The sequence below is a fragment of the Nuphar pumila genome, chromosome 8 (genome assembly GCF_984573655.1).
Source record: "Nuphar pumila chromosome 8, dmNupPumi1.hap1.1, whole genome shotgun sequence".
NCBI lineage: Eukaryota > Viridiplantae > Streptophyta > Magnoliopsida > Nymphaeales > Nymphaeaceae > Nuphar > Nuphar pumila.
In genome coordinates, this window is record NC_143256.1 from 16813944 (window position 1) to 16839466 (window position 25523).

The 25523-nt window shown below is 35.5% G+C and overlaps 1 pseudogene; it reads left to right on the top strand.

Moving 5' to 3' along the window:
* The first annotated feature begins 498 nt into the window (after nucleotides 1-498).
* Nucleotides 499-9083, top strand: LOC149829684 (actin-interacting protein 1-2 pseudogene; annotated as a pseudogene).
* Nucleotides 9084-25523: the final 16440 nt, after the last annotated feature.

Below are 25523 nucleotides of genomic sequence, written 5' to 3' on the forward strand. Positions count from 1 at the left end.
ATAAAGATACGCTATCCGTTGCCTTCGTTACATTGATAGACATCCATACCTTGTTTTAGCAGCAGGCACAAAAGGAGAGTCCTATGCACGCACGATGACCAAGAAAGGATAGCAAGATTGACTCTTCCAATGAGGTTGCGCCCAAAAAGGAGGAAAGAAACTAGACCCACGTTCAGTTGTGCCCCAAAAAGAAAGGATCAAGAACCAAATTGAAGGATTGGCCTGTATTGCTCCTGTAGAATGGATAACTGGATACTGTATCACCAGAGCCACTGAACATGAACAAAACCCACCCTCAAATTTAGGAGATAAGAGGGTCTTCTTCAAACTGCTAGCGATGGTTGCCGGAGATTGGCAAAGGTCCGACTGACTGCGACACCGGTGCCTCGCGTCGCCGGAGATTGCAGCCGAGAGGGAGAAGCTCGGAGGGGGGCACCGCCACCGCGGGTTCACCGAAGGGAAGCCGGCGGCACTACAGAGCACAAGGGTTGCCGGCGAATGGGGTTGCCGTCTTGCCTGTTACTGAAGGGGAACGCTGGAATGGAGGGGCAGAGCTTTAGAAAACTGGCTAGGGTTTTACCCCTCGCCTCTTTTGGCAGGCTCTAGACTCATCGAGAGCCCGGGTCTCGGTCGACTCGGTTTCACGAGTCCTGATTCGACTCGGTTTTCCGAGTCATGAGTCGACTCGGTTTCAAATTTTAGAGTGGGCGGCCGCCCACCCATGCCCACCCCTGGCTCCGCCACTGATATAAACTTTCTTGGAGGCCTCGAGATTCGGGATGATTGTCTAGTTGGAATGTTAGAATATTTTTCAAGTGCACATGGAGGATTAGACTCTTGTCGCCTGGAATATTGAATACTAGTATCTCTATGAACTTCTTCATTTTCAACATTAAGATCAATAATTCTTTGATCATCATCAAAGTTACAATCAAGGTCATATTCATCAGATGTTGATATTAGATCTAGCAAAAAGGAGTACTCAGTGACGTCTTTTAATTTTCTAAAATCAAAGAAGCTCTCCTTTTCAAGAAAGGAAACATTTCTAGACACATATAGTTTATTATTTTTGAAGTCAAAACATCTATAACCTTTCTGGTTTTCAGCATATCCTAAAAAGGCACAGGGAATCACACGAGGAGAAAGTTTATCACTTTTGTCAGTAAATATGAAACATTTGCACAGTTTTACATTTTAACAGAGCAGTCATCTGGAATTGCCACAAGCACTTCTTGTGACAATGTAGAAGTGATATAGGCAACCAACGCCTGATCTCACTTTATCCAGGATACATACTCAGGATTTCTAACATAGGTAATAGAAAGATCTTTCTCACCATTCTTTTCTTCTTGTGGTATGAATTCTGGAGGAACAGGAACAGAACCATCCAGATGTCCAGAAAGGTCCTGACTTCTTATGAATGGTATGATTTGTTGCTTCCAAGTTAGGAAATTGGAATTGTTCAGTTTCTCAGACACGAGTTGGCTGAGAAAGTTTGAGGAAAGACCAGACTGAGAATGAGGGAATGAGTCCATATTCTTTTGAAGCCAAAAACAAGAAGGAATAAGATCCAACCAAGAGAAGGAATAAAAAATAAGAAATGGCCTTACGACAAAGACCCAACCACAATTGAATTCTAGTATAATTCAGAACATAAATTTTAATATCAGAGAAGTCTAAAGACCAGACTAGTTTTTTTTTTTAACTGATGAACACGAGGCAGAAAAACAGGACTGCACAGTAAAGAATCTGTTCTGAATAAAATTCAATCAGTAATAGGTACGTTATTTTGAAAATAATGTGTTTTCCTTTTAGAATAATGAGAAAACAGGCAAAACAGAGATGAAAATGAATTCGAAGATGAAATTATTTTAATCAAGATAGATCTGGGCGTGCAGATCACAATCTGATCTGACGTCAATATGCAAATGAGTTTGGAGTGATCCTTTTCAACTCTTGTAATCACACATAGATCAAAAAAATTGATCTTGCTTGATTATTTTGCTTATGGATGGGTAAGATCACGTGCAGCAATGTGAAAGAAGTAGTAGATATGACAGAAGAACAACAGGGAATGAAAGAAGGAGGAAATATGCCAACGTGACCAAATTTCAGTTTTGGATTTTGGAAATAAGAGAAACACGTTGGCTTAAATAAAAAAGGGGAATCAAAAGGAGGTACTTGAAGAAGACAATAAGCAGATTAATGATGTATTTCAAAAGAGCAAAAAGAAAGAGGAGAGTACGAAGAAGAGATTTCAGTCCGGACTGCAGATTTAAATACAAGAGAAATCGATAGGAAAAATGAGAAAACAGGTACCTTAGAAGGAGACAAATCAGTCATAGAAGGAACCGATCTTCAATATTGAACCTGCTGCTCTGATACCATGATAGAAATCATGGGTTCCTTTCTTCATCTACAAGCAACAACACAGCATGGGGAGAGAGAACGAGGCTGCAACAAAAATCCCTAATCAGGGTATTCATTTTTGCTTCTCTGATTAAATACACACAGATACAATAGCTAGGGTACGAAAATACCCATTACATGTTATGATAAAATTATAGCATGTCATTAATGAAACATTAATGAGCATGTGTTTAAAATGAAAGGAATTGGGTCTGGATCCTGAGATCCAGACTTTATACTAAATGACAGTATCTTTTCACGCCTAACCCGTTTATTAAACGGGTCGGGTTCGTGTTAGGGGTATGCCAACCCAGCTGACCTGTTTAATAAATGGGTTAGGCGGGCGGGTCAACCTGCTAACCTGCCAATCCGTTTACCCGACCCAACCCGTTTATAAACGGGTTGGCAGGTCGTGTCGGGTTACCCGTTTAATAAACGGGTCGGGTTCGTGTTTGCCACAGCCGACCCGTTTAATAAACGGGTCGGGTTGAGGTATGCTGACCAGCCAACCCGCCGAGTCGACCTGCCAACCCGACCCGATTGCCACCCCTAATTGAGATAGGCAACAATGCTCCATCTTGAGGTGTTGCAAAGATATCTATCGAATTGATTTATGAAGTCAAGCCTTGAACTCTCTTGGAGAATTTGCAATTCTGTTCAGAAAATTTGAAGTGCTAAACATCTTGAATGCAACTCTTTCTTATTAAAGTGGCAAGTCACCAATATATGGTTGCTTCTTTTCATAGATATTATTTATCACCATAAAGCTTCCTAGAAGTTTCACCTGAATCTCTGCCTTTTGTAATATTGCTTTTACATGAATTCTTTTCAAATGGCCCAAAAGACATGGCTTTATAATTTGGCTTCAACATTTAAGTTTATGATCATTTGTCTCTTTTCTATTCAATGGTACGGAATTCACTCTCAAAGAAAATAAAACCAGAGGCGGTTCTTTTATGCACATACATGCAGGTCATCTATTTTGTACTTCAAAGGAATTGGCATAGAAGATTCCTTTTTGATGAGTAGCCTTCAATTTTTTGAATATTCATGGCCCATCTCAGTATCATTTCATTGTGCATGAATTGATTAATCAGGCTAATCGGATAACAGATATGTTAGTTAATTCACAAGGCTCCAAACTGACTAATAACAGTATCTTCCAACATATTCTCTCTAAAAGATAAATATACTCTTTGTTGTTCTTGTAACTTCAATCTCTAAGAGGTACGTAAATGAGACCAATTTCTTGATGTCAAATTCTTGAATTAGAAACTTAAATAGCCTTTGAAATTCTATATAATATTCCATTGAAATAGTTTGACCAAAATATGCAAGTAATATCATTTTCAATACTCCTTGAGAAGAAATAAAAAATGAATTGAGATTTGTTCACGCCCATGCTTGAAATGAGCAGTACTACATCTTTTAAGCAAGTAATTCAACTTTATGTTCATGTGGTGAAGACGAAGAATAGAGAAGAGATAACAGGAGGTACCACAGGGCTGTAAAGTGCCTCATATGGTGGGTGATGTCGCAGTCAACTCTCTTGTATGTTATGTCTAACTTTAGGTTAACCTAATTACACATATACCTTTTGAAAGGTACACCTTGCCATGTAATGATATAATATGACGAGCAGTGCTTCATTGGCCTAATCATAGCACTATGGATATTGTTTTGTTCTGACATTGTTACCGTGCCAGTTGTAATTTTGACATATAAAATGTCATGAGCAGAAATTCTCTTGATCCAATGTTCACAGCATAAGGAATTGATTTGTATGTGACAGTTGACACTATTTGTTATTCATTATGTAAGTTGTACAAGTGGAATTTGATTTTCGCACGTGCATGGTATAGTCAACCTCTCTCACGCTCTCTATAAACAGGCAACTAACTACAATTTTTATTCATACATGTGCATATATGTATTGGATAAACTGGGAGCTATGTCACATAGGTACGGGTGCAGATGCGGGGGCGGCGATGCGGCACTTTAAAAGAACTTGGGTGTGGGGGTGCGGGAGGGTATATATATATATATATATATATATATATATATATATATATATTTTAACACCACCCCTTTACCCTTTCTCGTGGTACCCCATTCTCAAGCCCCATCCCTCTTTACCCCTTCTCGAGGTACCCCCTTATTTTTTTAATTGGGGGGGGAGGGGGGTGCTCGAGGTACCCTTACCCATTATCGAGCCCTGTCCCTTTTTTTAATGGACAAAGTTAACCAAGTCCATTTTGGACAATGATAACCTTGGGTGCGGGTTGACCGAATTGGGTGCCACACCCGCGTCGCGTCGACGTGGGTGCAGAGGCCTCTTTGGTGAGTCCCTGTGACATAGACTGGGAGCATGTCTGTGCTCGCTAGTATGTCTAATGGCAATAACATGTGAAAGATTTCCAAAGGCTATTCGGTTGGAGATTTTCTCCTCGTTTTTAAGTTATATTGTCCTAGTCCAATTTGATGATTTTATCAGGTGTTCTCCAAATATTTGGTCCTCTTCTTTGATGTTCGGATAGTAAATATCAGGGATAGTCCATATATTCTTGTCTGGAAAGCTTTGCAGCCAATTATAAAAGTTCAATACACGGTAGTATTGCTCACCAAGTCTGATGAATAGCATATTCCTTTAATAAGGAACAATTTCTTAATCTACCTGCCAAATTCCAATTGATGATATCCTGCTGTGGGGCTTATATTTTGCTGACTGTACAACAACTGTAGCTATGTACAATATGTTCAACTTGCTTTTGCTACAAGAGATGATCCTTTTCCCAAAATTTTACAGGTAAGGAGAATTCCGCTGCATGTTGATCAGTGTGGTGATGAAGAACAAATTGATATTGGTGCACAACCAAAGGACTTAAATATTGCACTTGATAAGCCCGAGCTGGCATTGCTTTCAACTGATTCAGGAGTAATCATGCTTCGTGGATCCAAAGTGTTGTCAACTCTGAATCTTGGGTTTGCTGTGACGGCATCTGCAATTTCACCTGATGGAAGTGAGGCCATTGTTGGTGGCCAAGATGGGAAACTCCACGTCTATTCTGTCAATGGAGACACTCTCACTGAAGAGTCAGTCCTTGAGAAGCATCGTGGTGCTATTAACATCATTCGTTTCTCCCCAGATGCCTCTATGTTTATTTCTGGTGATCTCAATCGAGAAGCTGTTGTATGGGACCATGTCACTCGAAAGGTACCATCTCTCTCTCTCTCTCTCTCTCTCTCTCTCTCTCTCTATATATATATATATATATATATGTGTGTGTGTGTGTGTGTGTGTGTGTGTGTGTGTGTGTGTGTGTGTATCAATCCTTGAACACAAGCACACACACATAACAAAAAGAAAACAAGAATTGGTGTATGTACAGAGTCTACAGACAGTATGCTAGGGAGATGCACATTATAACACTTCGCAAACCATGTAAATCCTTTTTTTTTGTCTAAGAGAAATAATTTAAGCCAGGGGATAAGAAATCTTTCAACAAGCTTACAGAATAGATCAAATTAAGATTCTTAACCACCAGGCCTATTCCGACCAATCCAAGCTAAATCCCCATCTGGCCATTTTATTGGCACAATCCAAAGCTTGTTTGAACAACCACTGAAATGCTGGATAAAACCAAAACAAATGCTCAATTGTTTCGTTCTCATCGAAACAGAAGTAGCAAGTACTTGCAAGCTGGAAACTTTTGTCTTTCAATTTGCACTGGTTATTAACATTATCAAGTGCTAAGAGCCACACAAATATCTTGGCTGTAGGAGAGGGATGGAAACCCTGGACGGTGTCATTTGGAAAGTGGTCTACATCTTTACAGCCAAAAGCATGGCTAAATGAAGCTATAGAGATCATAACACATCCGTCACATTTCCATATAAGGAATTCTCGCTGTCAGAAATTTTCCATGGGACTAAAAATCCAATAGCCATAACCAAAACCAATCTTCTACCTCTTGCTCCTTGAAATTCCTTCTGAATTCAGTGAACTAACTAGCTCTTCCTTTCCAACATTCACTTACAAGTATGCTGTTATCTCTGTTTATGTGAAAAAATGGTGGATATCTTTCAGCAACAGTTACATCCCTGGACCATAAGTCAGTCTGGAACCTCAGCTTGACCCCTTTGCAAGCTTGATTTGAACCATAAACTTAATTACCAATTCAATCACCCCCCTTTGCAAGGTCGTACTCCCTTGAAGATTTGATTATTTGGTTCCAGCCAACCACACCACCAGCTGAGATAGAGCTACCATTTCCACGTACCAATCCATTTATCCCCTTCACCCAAGCCTATGGGACCAAAAAACAAGTTAGATTCCAGATTTGTTCAAAGCTAACAGTCAGATCTGCCTATGATTCCAGTATGTGTTTTAAAATTTAACATTCAAAACAAAGAAATCATCTGAAAAATATTAAATCCATAGAGAAGAAAGAGGTTAGAAGATTAGAGGAAAAAGCATGAAGATGAGATTAATAGATCACTTCGTCATGGCTGCTCTAATTCTGTGTCAATTTTTGTCATTTCAATTTGACTCAATGAAATAGGAAAGAGAAAATGAATATTCCAACTACAACAGGTTGATGTCCCAACTCATTAATCACATGGGATGATCTCTCATAATAGATTAATCCTCACTAGGATTGAGTTAATTTTTTTTTATTAGTCAAGCTAGGTTTGCCTGAATATGGCCCGGTTGAGATAGTGTGACTCCAACTGGTACTACAAATCAATTACCCGAGCCATTGATGACAATGATACAATACTAATGCATGTTACGTAAAGCAAAAATAAAAACACATATTGAAGAAATGCCACGTATCCTTACATCTTGTCCTTAAGAGTTAATTAAACAGAAAGATGAGCATTGTCAGGGATAGAATGGGCATGTTACAAGCTGTCTGAAATTACAGAACACAAAAAATTTGACATGAAGCAAGTTGAAGGAACTGGGAAAAGGAGGAGCCCAGTAAAGATTGGAGATCAGCAATAAGCAGGAATATTACTATTGGGGACCATAAGTTTAGCTTTAAGCAACAATGGGATTACAAAGCAAATTGTGGTGCATAAGACAAATACCAGTTTTGATAATAATGGTGTACTTTGCTATTAATTGCATGTTCTGGATTTTCATGAGAAGGTGACAAAGCAATCATGACCTAGAATGAATTGATTCGGCGCAATATCCCTGTTATGAAAAATGTAGTAGACATTCATTCTATTGTATGTCAATGGCATTCTAGATCCAAAAACCTTGAAAATTCTTAAGCATTTATGGCCTTGTGTGCGGTATTATAATTACCCTTGTTTTCCTAGACTACAAAATGCCTATGTCACACGGACTCGGCTAGGGAGGTGCCGCACCCGAGTCGACACGCCCCGACACGGGTGCGGACACGGGTGCGGCTTCGGACTCGGCCCGGACTCGGTCAACGCCGAGTCGGACTCGGTCAACGCCGAGTCGGACTCGGTCAACGCCGAGTCGGACTCGGTCAACGAGTCTAGGCCGCGTCCGTCCACATTTTGGACTCGGTCAACTTTGACCGAGTCCAAAAATGTCCATTTTTAAGACAAAAAACAAAAAAAAACAAATTTTATATATCTTTTTTTTTAATATATAACCAGACTGTGCAATGCAGTTGCACAGTCACAGACTGTGCAACTGCAACTGCACAGTCATTGCACACAGTCTGTGTGACTGTGCACAGTCTGCACAGTCACAGACTGCATTGCACAGACTGTGTGCACAGTTTGTGTGACTGTTTCACAAGTCACAACTTATGTAAAAATATGTATAAAACACGATAAAAGGTAACCCAACCATTTGAGATAGCTAAATAAATGCTTTTCCAGTTTAAAAAAATACTAGTTTCACAAGTATTAGAAAAGCTAGCTTAAGAACTACCATAAAGAAATGGGAATGCCAAATTGAAACTTTCGAAAAAATTAAGGTCATAGTTTTGGCTACTTAATTTTAATTGTTTACTAGAATTATATATATATATAGCCGAGTCCCCGTGTCCAAAATTTTTGAAATTGCGCCGCACCCGCACCCATGTGACATAGCAAAATGCCATGGTTCAATTTATCAGGCACAATGTAAATCCTATATGGTTTTTTAATTTTCTTTTTGTTTCCTAAATTCTTTTTACACACATTAAAGTAGTGGAAGGCTGTCATGCTTCATCCATGTTTTTTTTTTCTTTATTTTTGATAGATTTTGTCACTATATTTAAGTTGTTCATACTTCTAACTTTTTGGTTCCCATTTGCATAGTCCATCTCTCTTTCTTCCTTTCCCTTCCGCATTAATCCTTTTTAGAAATGTAATGTTAATTACCAAGGTTTGATTTTTAACTTCCTGAACATTTGTCTCACTAACCAGTTGACTATCTTCTGCAGGTTAAGCTTAAGAACATGTTGTACCATACTGCTCGTATAAATTGTGTGGCTTGGTCTCCTGATAGCACAATGGTTGCTACGGGATCTCTAGACACAAGCATAATTATATATGAAGTTGATAAGCCAGCTTCAAGTCATATAACCATAAAGGGTGCTCACTTGGGAGGTGTTTATGGATTAGTTTTCAATGATGATTGCACTGTTGTAAGCTCTGGTGAAGATGCATGCATTCGTGTGTGGAGATTAGTGCAGCAGTAACGGGATCGTAACTGCAATTGATGGTTGATTTGGTTTTGGAAGCAAGTTGTGTGGCCTTACATTTCTTGCTCTGTGCAGTCTTCGTCAAAAGAATTCTCTGTTTTGTTTGTAGGAAAACCCTTTCCAGTTTGTCTTTGATTGAAGACTAGAAGAACATAGCAGAATGGCTCGTGTTTTGATATGATTTTGCTGATGTGAGTTTTTCGCCTTTTTTGGGTTATATTGGGTGTTTTTTTTTTTCCTTCTCCTTTTGTCGGTCTGATCAGCCATGCATACACCTAAATATTTTCCATGATCATATTTGTGTATGCAATGTTCATTGCTGGAATTGTGATGAAATAATAGAATGCTTAATCCCTTGGCCTATTCGCACTCGCTTCTTTGTTCAAGCATGGATATTGCTTTCTTTTCGGGGGGGGGATGAAAGAGACACTCTTTCGTAGGAAAGAGAACTTTTACTAAGGGAGGTGAAACAAACATCTCCATGGAAAACATGTGGTGGTGTTTACATAATAAAGGCAAACAAGCATCTTTCCTGTCAAAATGGGTTCACACCACTGTTGTCTGTATTAGAATCGGACTTGTATCGTTTGGCCCAATGATTCAGGTGAATCCTCCAATATCCATTCTCAAGTGAATTATTCTGAATTGGCCAAAAAATAATTAAAAAATATTGTGTCAATCAGAACGTGACACATGTTAAAGCCATTAAAATAATATAAAAAATTAATTTTAATCTATTTTTTACATTTTATTAAAAAATAGCCAATTCAGGTCAGTATTTTCTGGTGCATCGACATTCAGGCCAATATCGACAACACTGGTTCACACCTTCCCCCCATGGGAAAGAACTTTTTCTCATGCGTCCCTTCAAGAAGTGGCTTCCCTTGGGTGGGGATGCAATAAATGCCCTCTTGATGATATTTCGATCTTAAGAATGTGAAATAAGTCTCCATATGGGAACTGGTAGTTGGAGGGAGTTTATGCATTTGACAAAGTGGCAGCAGTCCATTTCTGGATTTGGCATCTACCATTTTATGAGGTGGTAGTTGCTAAATCCAGTTTTCAATGCAAATACAAAGGCCGTCTCACCTCCTTTCTCAAATGCATAAAGTGCCTTAACATCATTCTCTGGCACAACTGCCACTCAGTGAATCATATTTTTGATCCTATATCCGACCAAATTCGATTGTCCAGTTGCATTTGATAAGCTAAAACTATTCGAGTATAATTCGATTCTGATTTTGCTATCAAATCTGATAAATATCCAAATTTGAAGGATATCTGAATCTGTTTATATGTAACATATAGCGATTACGTAATGATTTATTGTGATAGGTATTATTATGTACAATGATTACTGTGATAGCGATTACTATGTATAGTGATTATTGTGACCTATGTATAGCGATTAGTACGTATAGCGATTACTTTGATATTGATTATTGTGTATATGATTACAGTGATAGCGAGTGTGCAACAATTATTATATATAGGAATTACTGTGTATAGCGACATGTAAAAGTACAAATGAGAGTAATTTTGATTTGATACAAATAATATGTTATTTTGTGCTACAAAGAGGTCAGAAGATAAGTAGAACGCCAGGTGAAAAGCTCAAAGGGCGGTGTCAGTGGCTTGCAGTTCTGTCGTAATATGGACATCTGAGTGAATATCAGAATGATCAATTATGAAATATGCACTTCAGTGGCTTTCTCGTGTTGGAACACTATGACCCACCCGATCAATAAGTGAAATCATAAGATGAACACATTCCAGTTTGATTCTTTTGAGATCACCATGACCCTAGAAGATGTGCCACAAATTACGGGTCTTAAGTGCCATAGAATTGTTGTCCTAGCATGAGATTCAAACTATAATGCAAGGGACAAGTGCACGACCCTTCTAGGAATGTCGATGGAGGATTGGGGTCAATGTATTTTTGGTGAAAGCAATTTCACATTAATGAAAGTTTCTTCTTTTCGTAATAAATGGGAAGGCCGGTCTGCTACATGTGCATCTGAAAGAGCTCACCAAGAGTTGCGCAGCTTCCATCTTTATTTTTTTGGACTTACTCTATTTTCGGATTTGTCTGGTTCGAGGTTAAGTTACCTGTGGCTGCAGTTCTTGAAAGACTTCGATGAAGTAGACAACTATGCATGGGGTGCTACTATTCTTGCATTCTTATGCAGTCAACTTTACCGTGTGAGTAAGGGTACAAAAACCGTCGAAGGGTTTTAGCCATTTGTTAAGGTAATTATTTATTACATATTTGGTAGTTTTAGACTAATGTCGTTGAAGGTTATAGTCTTACTAATATATTATTTTTGTAGGCCTGAGCATGAGAGCATATTGTCGCCTTTTGTCCTCAGTGTGGCCCTGCGATTTATGGTTTTTCCAAGATCGGCCGATAGGCTACAATAAATGTCAAGGAGGATAATGCTAAGTTCATTTTAGATGGTCTGCAATTAAATGAGGTAAATGGTTTAAAATCGTTTATAATCGTTTAAGCATTTATCATTCATTAGTATAAATTGTTGAATAGTTTAGCATTCTTAAGTAATCATCGCTGCAAGAATTTGTCTTCGTTAGTACAAATCATTATCGCATTAGCATTTAGCATTCATTAGTATAAATCGTTCTAATGTTTAACATTCTAAAGTAATGATTGCTTATAAGATTTTGTATTCCTTAGTACAAATCGTTATTGCTTTAGCATTTAACTTTTATTAGTGTAAATCTTTGAAATGTTTAGCATTTTTAAGTAATCATCGCTGTAGGATTTTGTCTTCGTTAGTACAAATCATTATCGTATTAGCATTTAGCATTCATTAGTATAAATCGTTCTAATGTTTAACATTATTAAGTAATGATCGTTGCAGGATTTTGTATTCCTTAGTATAAATCGTTATCGCTTTAGCATTTAACTTTTATTAGTGTAAATCGTTATAATCTTTAGTATTCTTAAGTAATGATCGTTGAATGATTTTGTCTTCGTTAGTACAAAGCGGTATCGTTTTAGCATTCATTATTGTAAATTGTTGTAATATGTAGCATTCATTAGTGTAAATCATTTTAATACAAAACATTCATTAGCAACAATCGTTGTAATATATTTAGCACTCGTTATTATAAATCATTTTAATATTTAGCATTCATTAGCATGAATAATTATGCCTATACCTAAACCATAATCTCCAATGTACAGGTTGTGTGGAGACTGTATGAAGATGGGGAGGACGAGGACCAAGAGGTTATTGCTGAGGCTGCGAGACTGTCTGGCTGCAATATTTGGCTATTTAGCAAATCTGAAGCCAAGTTGCAGCATGGTAGTCAAGTTCTCCTGTAAGCTGGCTTGGGACAGTCTACCCCAAAGCAGCTTGTGGAAGTGAGAAGGAAGATGAATAGTGGTGGGGTCAGGAATGAGAATTAGCACGAACGCTTTAGGAAACAATTGGATAGCTGGAACAAATGAGGTGTTTGTAACATAGCATATGATTATAAAGAACGACAATATGACCTCAACTATTTTAAAAAATATTAGGAACCCATGCATCAAAATCTGGAGATTGAGAAGAAGCAACGTGAAAATATTGGGAACCCATGCATCCCTCCCGTCCCCCAACATGTCATCTCCCAGCATAGAAAAAATGTTCATCGTGTCCCTCTACCTACAACAACGATTCCCTCAGTTGTAGTACACGGTGAGGAGCAAACACAACTCACAAAAAAGAAGGTAGTCTCTGTCACAAGGTTAGAGATGTTGGAGAGTGAGAATAAGGAGTTACGGAAGTAGGTGCAGAATTTGGAGAGATAAATGCGATCACAATATGGTACACTGGTAGAGATGATTAACAGTGGTTTGAATAAGTTCGAGGAAACCAAGAGGCCACCGAGAAAAGAGAGTCCACCAAGGAAAAGAAAGAGACGATTTGTATATCATAGTCCATCTGAGTCGTCAAGTGCTACTGAATAAACATTATGTGATTTTTGTATCCCGATAATTATTTATTGTAATTCTATAATTCTTTGTTGTAATTCTATAATTCTTTTTTGTAATGTGACATTCTATAAATATATAATTCTTTTTTTAATAAGTTCAACACACAAGTGCTACTGAATAAATTGTTGTAATGTTCGGCCTTCATAAAAAAAAATTGAAGAAGCATTTAGCGTTGTGTACTACAGAAATTATGATTTACTTTTACGACCTTTCTTCCTATCGTGATTTACACAAAAAATGATAAAAGGCTGAAAGGATTTGTACATATAAAGGCTACATGTTATCGCGATTTGCTTGATACCGATTGACTTGCAATCAGTTCTATAAGAGATCGCGATTTGTTTTTTATAGAAGAAGTGTTCTATCACGATCTGTACACCCATGAACATAAAGCAAAAATGATTTGTCCTATCGTGATTTGTGTTTACGAGCTTTGTCTATAAGAATGATATGCCCTATCACGATTAGGGTTTAGGTTTTTGTGTTTTAAGGGTTTAGGGTTTTAGAATTTAAGGTTTAGGGTTTAGGGTCTAGGGTTTAGGGTTTGGTGTTTAGTGTTTTAGGGTTTAGGGTTTTAGGTTTTAGGGTTTGTAGTTTAGGCTTTAGGGTTTGGGGTTTGGGGTTTGGGGTTTAGGGTTTAAGTTTTGGATCTATCTATATTTCAAATGGATCATCTTAAATAAAAAAAATTTGGGTTTATTTGATACCCAAATAAATTTAATTAAAAAATATATATGTAAATGTGTATATATATATATATATATAATAGTTTAGATTGGGTTTGCCTTTACGAGCTTTGTCTAAGTGAACGACACGTCATATCGCGATTTACACAATGACTGATTCATAAAAGGTAAAAAAAGAAAAACAATAAACAAATCGAGACGATGTTTAGACTTAGTAAAGAACAAATCGAGTTAACTTCAATGATACAAATCAATGTAACTTTATAAATACAAATTGATTTCGTTCACAAAGACATATCATTGTCGCGGTAACTTCATAACTACAAATCGATGTGATTTACAACCACATTCATTTACAAAAAATATGAGTATTTAGTTATAATACATCATAATCAATGGTTTGGCTTAGATACAATACATGACCATCATGGATATGGAAATAGTTTAGACTCAGATCAGGGTTTGGACTGGACCTATAAGAGATTTGGATCCGTTTAAGACCCAAATAAATCTAATCTAATGTAAAAGTATTTTAGATCCATTTAGAGAGCAAATTGGATCCTACTAAGAAAATAAGATATCGAATCTACTTAAAGACTCAATTTGATCTCATTATGTATATTAACATTTAGACCCATTTGGAGATCCAATTGGATTCCAGTAAGTAAATAAGGCTTTTGGATCTACCTGAGACCTAAATGGTTCTCATGAATGTAAAATGAATTTGTTTAAATCTGAATTCAATTCGAGGTCCAAATAACTCCTACTTAAGAAAAAAAGAATTGGATTCACTTATGATCTAAATGAATCATTTTAGTGTACTGTGAATTTTACTAAAATATAATAAGTTTTTGATCTATCTAAATTCCAAATGGATCATACTTAAATATAATAACTTTTGGGTTCATTTGAGACCCAAATAAATTTAATTAAAATATATATATGTAAATTTGTATCTCTCTCTATATATAATAGTTTAGATTGGGTTTAAATTTGATGAGAGCTAAATAGGTCTCACATCCAACCCAATCCAATCACTCCCCTACCTAAACCCATCTGACAATCAAATACATCTCATCCCACCAAATCCATTTGAATATCCTATTACGATTTGCCTTTACGAGCTTTGTCTATATGAATGATATGTCCTATCGCGATTTACAAAATGACTGATTCATAAAAGGCAGAAAAGAAAAACAACAAACAAATCGACACAATGTTTAGACTTAGTAAAGTATAAATTGAGGTAACTTCAGCGATACAAATCGAGGTAACTTCATAAATACAAATCGATTTCATTGAGAAAGACAAACAAAGGCATATTGTTGCTTGATATTGATTGACTTGCAATCAATTATAATTCATTTTTGCAAAAGGCAAATGAAATGATGTTTTTTAATTAATGTGCAATGCAATTTATTTGTGTGCGCTTTTTTAAAATGAGCGGTATGTGAAACGATGTTTCCTTTATAAATGAATGACAGGTCGCACAAGTTTAGGAGGGTGTCGCTTCGCTTTGCTTCGTCAGTAAAGAATAGACGAAGTGACATTTCCTTTATAAATGATGAGTTTGTGGTTTGAACATATAACAGACAAATTATGTAAATCTCTCTGGGTTGAAATAAAAATTAATTTTACTAAACACGTCAATAAGTTGGACTGTTATTTGTAGCAAAGGTAAATCGTTGTCTCCGACATAGATGTCATTGTGTAAATCACTTAAGGACATTATCTGGTATAACGATTCAAATACAATATATGTACAACAATTTGAAGAATTTTGCAAAAGTTTTGAGAAGAAACTTGGAGAAAGAATGGCAATTTTTGTGTTTTGAGCCAAACTTGGAGTATTCGAGCGTGGAGGAACCGAGTAGGATGCCTTCCATCCTCATGGTATCGTGATGGACATGAAGGGCATCCACCATTGTTGTTTTAAGTGCATCTCTGCTACTGTTCGTGACCCATAATGTTGCATGTGTTCCTTGGTGGCAATTTTAGATTACACTTCTTATCTTATGACCACTAGGATTGAAGAAACATGTTTGTGGCTTGAACTGGCCAATTTTTGTCTCCATCAGTTTGGCTAAAACCCAATTGCTCTATTAAATTTGTGTTGTGGATGTTGTTATTGCTTCTTAAATCTGTCATCTCATTGTTAGAGTTGGATTGTGTTGCACCATATTTGAAACATGCATGTCTTTTGAATGAATACAGATTTGTTAAGTTATTTTCTTGAAAGCTTGTGTGGTTGATTATCTTTCGTGTTTGAGTTGAGCATTGTCTAACCGGAGTTGGGTTTCAGAGAAAGGGCAGTTGAAAATTTGATAAATCACCATTGGAAGTATATTTTTTGTGCAGGTCAAATTTTAACCACCAAAAAATTAAAATCGAAAATCAAAACTTGTGCATTTGTGCTTGATGTGTGTTTATGCATTTTGGTTTGTCTGACCCAGTCCTGATAATCAGAGTGTATCTTCGTAGATATAGGTCTATTTTGTGCTTACTTAGATTTGTTGAAAATCTAATGAACTCTCCTATATTTCCAGTGTTCAGTCCGCTGACAGATTTTGTATTTGCAGTCACCAAAAATAGATCTGAACAAAGAGTACAGTCATTCGAGTGACTGTATTTCTGGTGCATCATTCAGACCGGTTATTCATACCATATCATGGCACCCCGATATCAAAAAATTACAATTATTGATTCGTTGGAAAGATATTTTTTTTTTCTGTGTTTTCTCTGTTAATCAGTTTTTTCAAATTTAGTGACCTACTAAGTCAAATTCTAGTAGTATCAGTCATTGTTATATTCCATAAAATTTCACTTTGACTGCTTTTGCAATAGAATTTTATTTCGATGTCTTGATCACGAACTGACTTATTGTCGGTGTGCACCATATTCCATAAAACTAAATAAAAGGATAAAGAAACTACACAAAAATACCTTTTCAATGATACCTGATTTGCAGAAAAACTACGAATGAGATACAACCCTGACAACATTCTTAAAACAAGAGCTGAACAAGCATGGTTATTCCTATCCCAATTATTCTATGCTATTTTTTAGCCATTTATACTAGAAACCCAAAAACATAATAAAAAGAATAGAGGCATATCGAGGTGTTATATTTCCAATGCCACCAAGGTTACCATGATCTAATGAGTGGTTGGAGAGAAACATCATTTAAAAGTTAGACTATTTGGTTGTTCCAGTCTACAAAGCATGTTTCGTTTCCAATTTTGTAACTCCAACGAGAACCTTAGAGGGGTTTTGAGTTCTGACTCAAAATAGAAAACTTATTGACATGTATCTTAACTTTCCAACAACTTAAAAATATATGTTTTCAACGTTGAATCAGAGAGATACATATCTGAGAACAATGAATGTTCAACAAAAATTTGTAAATATGCGAATATGCGAATTTTCTCCTAAATACACGATCTTCCTCTTAAATATGCAAAATTCCTCCTGAATATGTGATTTTTCTCTCAAATATTTAAATTTTCTCTTAAATATGTGTCTAAGTATTGCATCCAAGATTTGCTACAGACTTTACCACTTATTTTTTACCCAAAAAATGAAAGATTATGAAAAAATATAAAGAAGAACAAACAAACTAGGCATAAATACATTACCAACGATACTTGATTTGCTAGAAAATGATAAACGGATGCAGGGATACAACCCTGATAACATTTTTAAAATAAAAGATGAACAAATGTGATTGTGCCTATCCTGATTATTCTATGCTATTTTCTAGCCACATGCCAAAAATCTAAAAAAATAATAAAAAGTGCAGAGAGATCATGCTGTTCGCTTTTTAATGCCACTAAGATCAGCTTGATCAGATTAGTGGTGGGGAAGAAACATTCTTTGAAAGATAGATTGTTCAATTATTCTAGTTTGTAGGGCATATTTCTGTTCTATTTTTTAAACTCAAAAACATAAACCTTAGAAGGGTTTTCAGTTCTTACTAAAAACAGGAAAGTTACAGGCCTATATCTTCTTCTAACGACTATAAAAATATAGGTTTTCATTATTAGATCAGAGAGACAGATATGAAAAAAAAATGGTTTTGCAGAAAATACGTGAATATGCAAATTTCTCTTAAACATGTGAATTTTCTCCTATATATGTATTTTTTTCTCTCAAATATGAAAATATTCTCCTAAATATGTGAATTTCTTCTTAAATATGAGAAATTTCTCTTAAATATGTGAATTTTCTCTTATATATGCAATTTTTTTTCCAAATATATAAATTTTCTCCTAAATATTTATTTTTTCTCTCAAATATATGAATTTCTTCCTAAATATGCAAATTTCCTACCAAATATGTGAATGTCTTCTCAAATATATGATTTTCCTCCTAAATATGTGAATTTCTTCATAAATATGTGGGTTTCTTTCAAATATGCGATTTTTTGCTTAAATATATGATTTTCTTCTGAAATATTTAAGAGAAATCACATATTTAAGAGAAAATTCACATATTTGGAAAAAAAATTGTATATTTGAGAAAAAATGCATATATTTGGAAGAAAATTTATATATTTAGAAGGAAATTTGTATATTCAAGAGAAAAATATCATATATATAAGAGGAAATTCATATGTTTAGAAGGAAATTTACATATTTAGGATGAAATTCGCATATTCACATATTTTTTGCAGAATAATTTTTGTTCTCAAATCTTTATTTCTCATATCCGAAGTTGAAAACCTATATTTTTATAATAGTTGGAAAGCGGAAACACAAGACTGTAACTTTTCTGTTTTAAGTCAGAACCGAAAAGCCCTTTAGGGTTCCCCTTTCTCAGTTACAAAATCAGAACAGAAATATATTCTGCAGACTGAAACAACCAAACAATCTATCTTCTAGTGGATATTTTTCTCCAACCTTTCATCAGATTAAGGTGATCTTGGTGGTGTTGGAAAGCTAAGGCCTCAATCTGTCTCTTTTCTTTTTATTATTTTTTTGGATTTTTGATGCAGGTGGGCAGAAAATAATATAGAATAATCTAGATAAACACAATCACACCTATTCATCTCTTATTTTAGGAATCATGTCAGGGTTGTTTCTCAATGCTTGTTCATTGTTTTTTAGCGAATTAGGAATCGTTGAAAATGTGTTTTGTCAAGTTTCTTTGTTTTTTTATGTATTTTTCAAAAATCCTTCATTTTCTAAGTAAAAAATTAATGGCAAATTCTAACACATATCTTAAATGCAATACTTTGACACATATTTAGAAAAAAAATCACATATGTAGGAGAAAATCACATATTTAGGAGGAAATTCATATATTTGGGAGAAAATTCACATATTTTAAAGAAAATTTGCATATTTTTTGCATGACAGTCTTTGTTCTCTGATATGTATCTCTCTGATATGATGTTGAAAATTTACATTTTTATAGTTGTTGAAAATGTGATACATGCATGTAACGTTCTTGTTTTGTGTAACAACTAAAAACCCCTTTAGGATTCTCGTTTTTGAGTTCTAAAACTGAAACAAAAACATGCTCTGCAGACTAGAATAACCAAACAGTCTATCTTTCAAAGGATATTTCTCCCCAACCACTCATTAGATTAAGGTGATCTTTATGGTATTGGAAAGTTAATGCCTCGATTTGTCTTTGTCCCTTTTGTTGTTTTTTCAGATTTCTACTGCAGGTGGTCATTAGCATAGAATAATAAGGATAACCACAGTCGTGCCTTTTCATCTCCTGTTTAGAAATGTTGTAAGGGTTGTATCTCAACATTTGTTCACAATTTTTCAGCGAATTAGGTATCGTTGAAATGGTATTTATGTCTAATTTCTTTGTTCTTTTGTGTGTGTTTTTGAAATCATTTATTTTTTAGGTAAAAAATCAGTGATAAGGTCTGTCATAAATCTTTGATGCAATACTTGGGAACATATTTGGGGGAAAATTTGCATATCTGAAAGAAAACCACTCATGTAAAGGTTAAAATGGTCTTTTTAATGACAGATATTTGCAATTTTGGACATCAAACAAATTTTTGAAAATTATAAGGTTTTTCGTGAAATGCATCATTTTTGTCGTACAATACTTATGATAATTTTTCATACTTTTATTATCTCCCTTTCTGCCCCTCTTAAAACATATTGGCATCAATGCACTCTTAAAAAGTGTTTGCCATGTAGAACATTTGTCGGTCGAACAAGCAAAGCGACAAATGTTCTGGATATAAGAATCTTGAGTGAGAGACAAATGTTTTGGACTTTTGCATCCCCTCAATTAAATTGAGCACTGAACACACATGATAGGTGAATCAAATGCGGGACAACACCTCAGCAGGGAGTGTGGTGTCCCTCCAAGAGATTCTTCGGTGAATCAAACACCCCCTTAACATGATTGCACATCCACAAAATCATTTTTCGAGTTGCTGGTCCATAATAATTCTACATCCACACACAAGGGCTAGTACCAAGATCTAATCAGTCACCAGCAAGGCACAATCTAATCGGTCAAACCCACCATTAGGTGTAAAAAAACTAATAAAAATATGTAAGTGTGCACAAGTCTCTTTGAGTTTGAGATTAAAGGAGCAGCTAACAACCATGACTATATGACACTAGCCAATCACACGACAGCATTGCATGGGGCCCACAACTACAAAGTTTAGACCCCACGTGAAATGTTGTCATGTGTTTGCCTGTGTCAAATAGCCATGGCACTTAGCCATTCTTTGAAATACTGCTCTAACATCTTATGAAATTGGGATCCTCAAAGGATTTTTAGCTTGACCCCCTTGCCAAAAAGCCTTGCATTTTTGGCAGTTTTGAAGATTTTAGATCCACGGATTTGAGATCTCTCATTTTAGTAATTGGAGGATTTGGCATGAGTTACCAATGGGGCTCGGCGTGGTTGGTAAGAGCTATCAGTGTACGTCTCCTTGTGGTGGGATGTTGCAGGTTAAAAAACCTTAGTGGTACATTGAACAATAACTGGTGGGGTTATGCCTAACCCCATCTTGCCTTTCTAAAAAAAGGATTTGGCATCTGTCGAATTTGACTTCAATCCAGAGATCTGTAACAAACCAAACTCATCCCTATTGAAAAGTGGATTTTTTTTTTTATAATTGTGGAAACTCTACCCAGAGATCCGGAGCCTTACAGATATAACACAATCCAAACCACAAGGGATCTTACATTAACCCAACAATCGACTAATTAACTTTATTCATCAATAATTAAAGTTTAAGAACATAATCAAATAAATGTCCTTAATTATAGAGCCACATTGTCCCAAACAAAATATCAGAAAGTAGTCATGAAGCCTCATAAGCCCCATATAGTAGATGTCCTCATCATTGGGCTTCAGGACCTATGAAAAACATAAAGAGCATAGGGTCAAAATTAAAGATCCTGTGTACGAATTTTTCTAAAGATACAAATAGGCAAGAGAAGTATAAATCAATTCATATAACATTTTTAGAGGAACATGACTACAACTATCTCATAATCCAAACAACCAATCATGCATTTAATAACAATTAGCATGCAACAACAATATCTCACATGAAATGAAAATAGGTAAAGGTGCATAAACTAATTTCAGAATAGTAAATATGCATGATATCAATGCACATGCATGAATAGCTTACTAAATTCTTGTCAGAGTTTTCTTTTGTATGCATGTCGCTATTAAATGTACACAATTTTAGTTTCACTTTTCATTAAAACCTGCGGATATGAAAAAATGGGCACAACAATTCCCGAAGTTCAAGATATCCTAATTATAGCTTAACACATAATTTGTGTTTTATTAATGGGTTTCAGATTTGGCCCTCGACCGATATCAAAAATCAATGTCATACATCAGAACATTAGAAATCAACATTTAATGTCGGAACACCAGGAAAATCAACATCTACTGATATCACTTTCTTGGTATACCAATAATAACTATGTCTGCACACCACCCTCAGGCAAAGTGATAGAAACTCCCTAAATCGTGGCTGAGAGGTGAACCACCATATCATATTTAGGAGCACAATCGCACACAGAGTTTTAGTATCCTTACGGTTCTCCAAAATCGCCATCTAGGATTCCCATAATGTAAAAGGAACATTCAAGAAGAAACATTAATTACACTATTTTATCTTTTTTATCTTTTATCAAAAGACATTCTTTTCAAAAGATTTATTTTACAAATCAACATGCAAAATACAACATGTGACCTTGGCCCGTTACAAAATTTAACAGTGCAATTAATTCAGAAATCAATAGTTTCAAATTGATTTTTGCAATGCATAGAATAAACTTAGAGCAACACCTGCTCATGGTCCACATGGCCTACAATGGATCACATCTGACCACTGGTGCATCTTATGCAAAGTGAACATGTGATCACATAATTATCCAAACATGTTCACAAATGCACATTCATTCACACACAATACGAATGTGCATGAATAAACAATTTACATATGCATATGAACACATGCTTTCAATATACATTTTTATTTTTATGATTCATCTCATGCATAATATACAGACGTACACATGATCATGCTGATGCAACAACAATGTAATTTCAGAATTCACGTGTTCACTATATGCATATTTAAGCCAACACAAAACTCAAGTTCATGAGCATATGTAAACAACCACATCTTTACCAAATTCGAGTATGCTCGGGTTACCAATCAAAACATACTGAGCCCGAAGGTATGTTAATCATACACGGCATAACACTAAGACCTCATTGGCAATCGGTTAGGCTTAGGCAAAACCATCACAGCCTCAACCGATAACCATATGCAGTCTCATATTAATTTCTCCACGTATGTGGTGTCGCTTTACGACATAACCATATAAAAATTTTGTGACATTTTTTGATACAAGAATAGTCACATAAAAGCATGCATAATCAGTCACATAACATATTTTTAGTAATATTCATAAGGCATGACAATCCTGTAAAAGTGTGCATAACAGTCATATAGAAGCACACATTATGTAACGTTTTATAAAGCATGAACAGTCTTATCATGACATACATGAACAATCACATGATTATGTATTTAACCAGTCCGATAATTTGTCATGTAACCAGCTGAAAATCAACTATATGACAGGCTGAAATTTTTGTTATGAAACAGGCCATAAACTGACTATATAATAGGTTGAAATTTTTATTATGTAACAGGCCATAAATTGGCTATATGACAGGCTGAAAATATGTCATATATCAGGCCAAGAATTCGGTAATGTACATGCAAAAAATCAACTATATAATAGGCCAAAAAAAATCAGACTTACTACAGTTCATGTGGCAGCAACAAAACAAGCCATATTCAATCTAACAGTGGCAGCATACCTGATCTTAACTTAGAGTTCAAGATGAAACTTTAAAGGTTGTTTTGATGCTGGCCTAAATGGCAGCATCAAACAAAGTTGGATATGGGTCCTAGACGATGATAATCGACTGGGCTAAAACCCACTGACATCAGCTCCATTTCATCATTTTTTTTGTTTGAGTCTATCCCAGCTGACTGCAGTCAGCTGGAGTGTAACACATGAGATCTGCTCAGCTGACTACAGTCAGTTGGGCTTGACAGGCTTAGAAACTGCTCAGCCGACTACAGTTGGCTGGGCATGACAGATTATAAAATATGATCAGCCAACTGTAGTTGGTTGGGCACAGAAGTGTTTGAATTATACTTAGTCGACTGCAGTTGGTTGGGCATATTAGTGTCTCGTATTATTTTTTGAACCCTGCTCAGCTAACAACACTTGGATGGGCCTGTGTACTAGAGAAACTGCTCAGCCGACTTTTGTCAGCTAGGTTATTCACAGTTCATAAAAAAAATGAAATAAATTTGAAAATCAATCCTAAAACCATAATTTACGAAATTTGGGTTTTGGTGACATAATGTAAAACATGAACAGTCTTATATAATGCATTAAACAATTATATTAGTATGTTATATGACCAGTCTGAACACTTATCATGCCACAGGCCGAGAACTGATCATGTACAGACCAAGAACCAGCCATATAATAGACCAATATCTTAATCATGTAACAGACCAAAAATCTAGTTATGTAACATGCTGAAAATCTATCGCATAACAGGCCAAAAACAAAAAAACAATCATTGACATCCGTAGATCCGGACCAAATTTGCACGTTTATGAGGCTTGTCAGATCTGTCCACCATTACAATAGGCAGATCTATCCACATTTGTCCATACACATGGTAGGACAGATTTATCCTTGTGAACAGTGGAACAAATCTAACTATATGCACCGAAAATCGAAACAGCATGCATAGGCTAAAAGAATAAAATTTATGGATGGTTATAATATATATATATATATATATATATATTATAACCATATATATATATGTATATATATATATATATAACTAATGTAATGTTATCTATCAATCTCTCTCTATATATATATATACCTAGTAAAATCATATTCTCATTTTTTTCTTCTTTTTTCATTCCACCAAAAACATTTCATAAACCTCATCTGTGCTATTTCTCTGCATTTGAATCAAAAAGGAAGCCTGTACCTTTTTTTGAAGCTCAAAAGAGACCAGGAGAAAGATCGAATGATCAGAGAGAAAAAGAGCCTTCTTCTCCTTCTTCTTTTCTTCTTATTTTTTCTTCTCTTTCTTTCTCTCCCACGGTTTCTCTCTCTCTCTCTCTTTGTTTCTTCTTTCTTTCTTTTTCAAGTTTTATATCAGAGGGGGCCTCTAGAGGGTGACGCCCCTCTAGGGCTTCCTCACATGGACAGGAGATAGAATTTTCCATATGGGATTCTATCTCCAACCTCCTTTCCTAATCTTTCTAGATTTTTTTTGTTGACTTTTCCAACTCCTTCCTCTTTCTAATTACTTACTTTTTTTTTAAAGCAACCAAAGGGGCTCTTATAGAGACCCCACTATTTGGTAACTACCATATCTAACTGAAATTTCAAATTAATTAATTTTTAATAATTATTTAATTAATTAATAATTAATAATTATTGAAAAAATCTAGAGGGTGTCTTATCCCTCTAGGAGTCTTTTTAACCTTAAATTTTCTTAAATTAAACCTTTATACTAAATTTAAAGCTTTGATTTCGTTGGACCTAGATTTTGGATCTGAATTTGGATCCAAGATCCAAATCCATATTCAATATTCATATGGATCTTGAATTGAATCAGATCCTAATTAATATAGGTCTTCGACTGAGTCTAGATCTATATTAACTTGGATCATGCGGATCGGATCTAGTCTGATCCAACCCGAACCCGATCCTATCGAGATGGGCACTTTTTAAAAAAATGTAATTTTTGGGCGAACTATAGTTCGAATTCAGGAAAATAAAATATCATTGAATTCAATATTTCAAGGTGCATCCAATGATGTATAACTTGAATTTTGCCTCCGATTTTCACATGAATTTAACTCAAATTTTGCTTAAATTTTACTTGATTTTAAAGGTAAAAAATAAAAGTTTTTATCATATCTTGTTTAGCTCGTTCAGGTCTTGTCAATGAGACTTGAGCCAAACCCAAACTCAATTGACACCACCTAAAATTGAGGATTTATCAATTTTTCTGCAACACAACCAAAATCTTTGAATTTGACTGTGTAAAAACACACGATATTACATCCCTACCTTCTTAAAAGAATTTCATTCACAAAATTAGAACGTACTGAATAGGTGTGGGTAGTGCTCACGCATATCGACCTTGGGCTCCCAAGTGCACTCGTCCAATCTG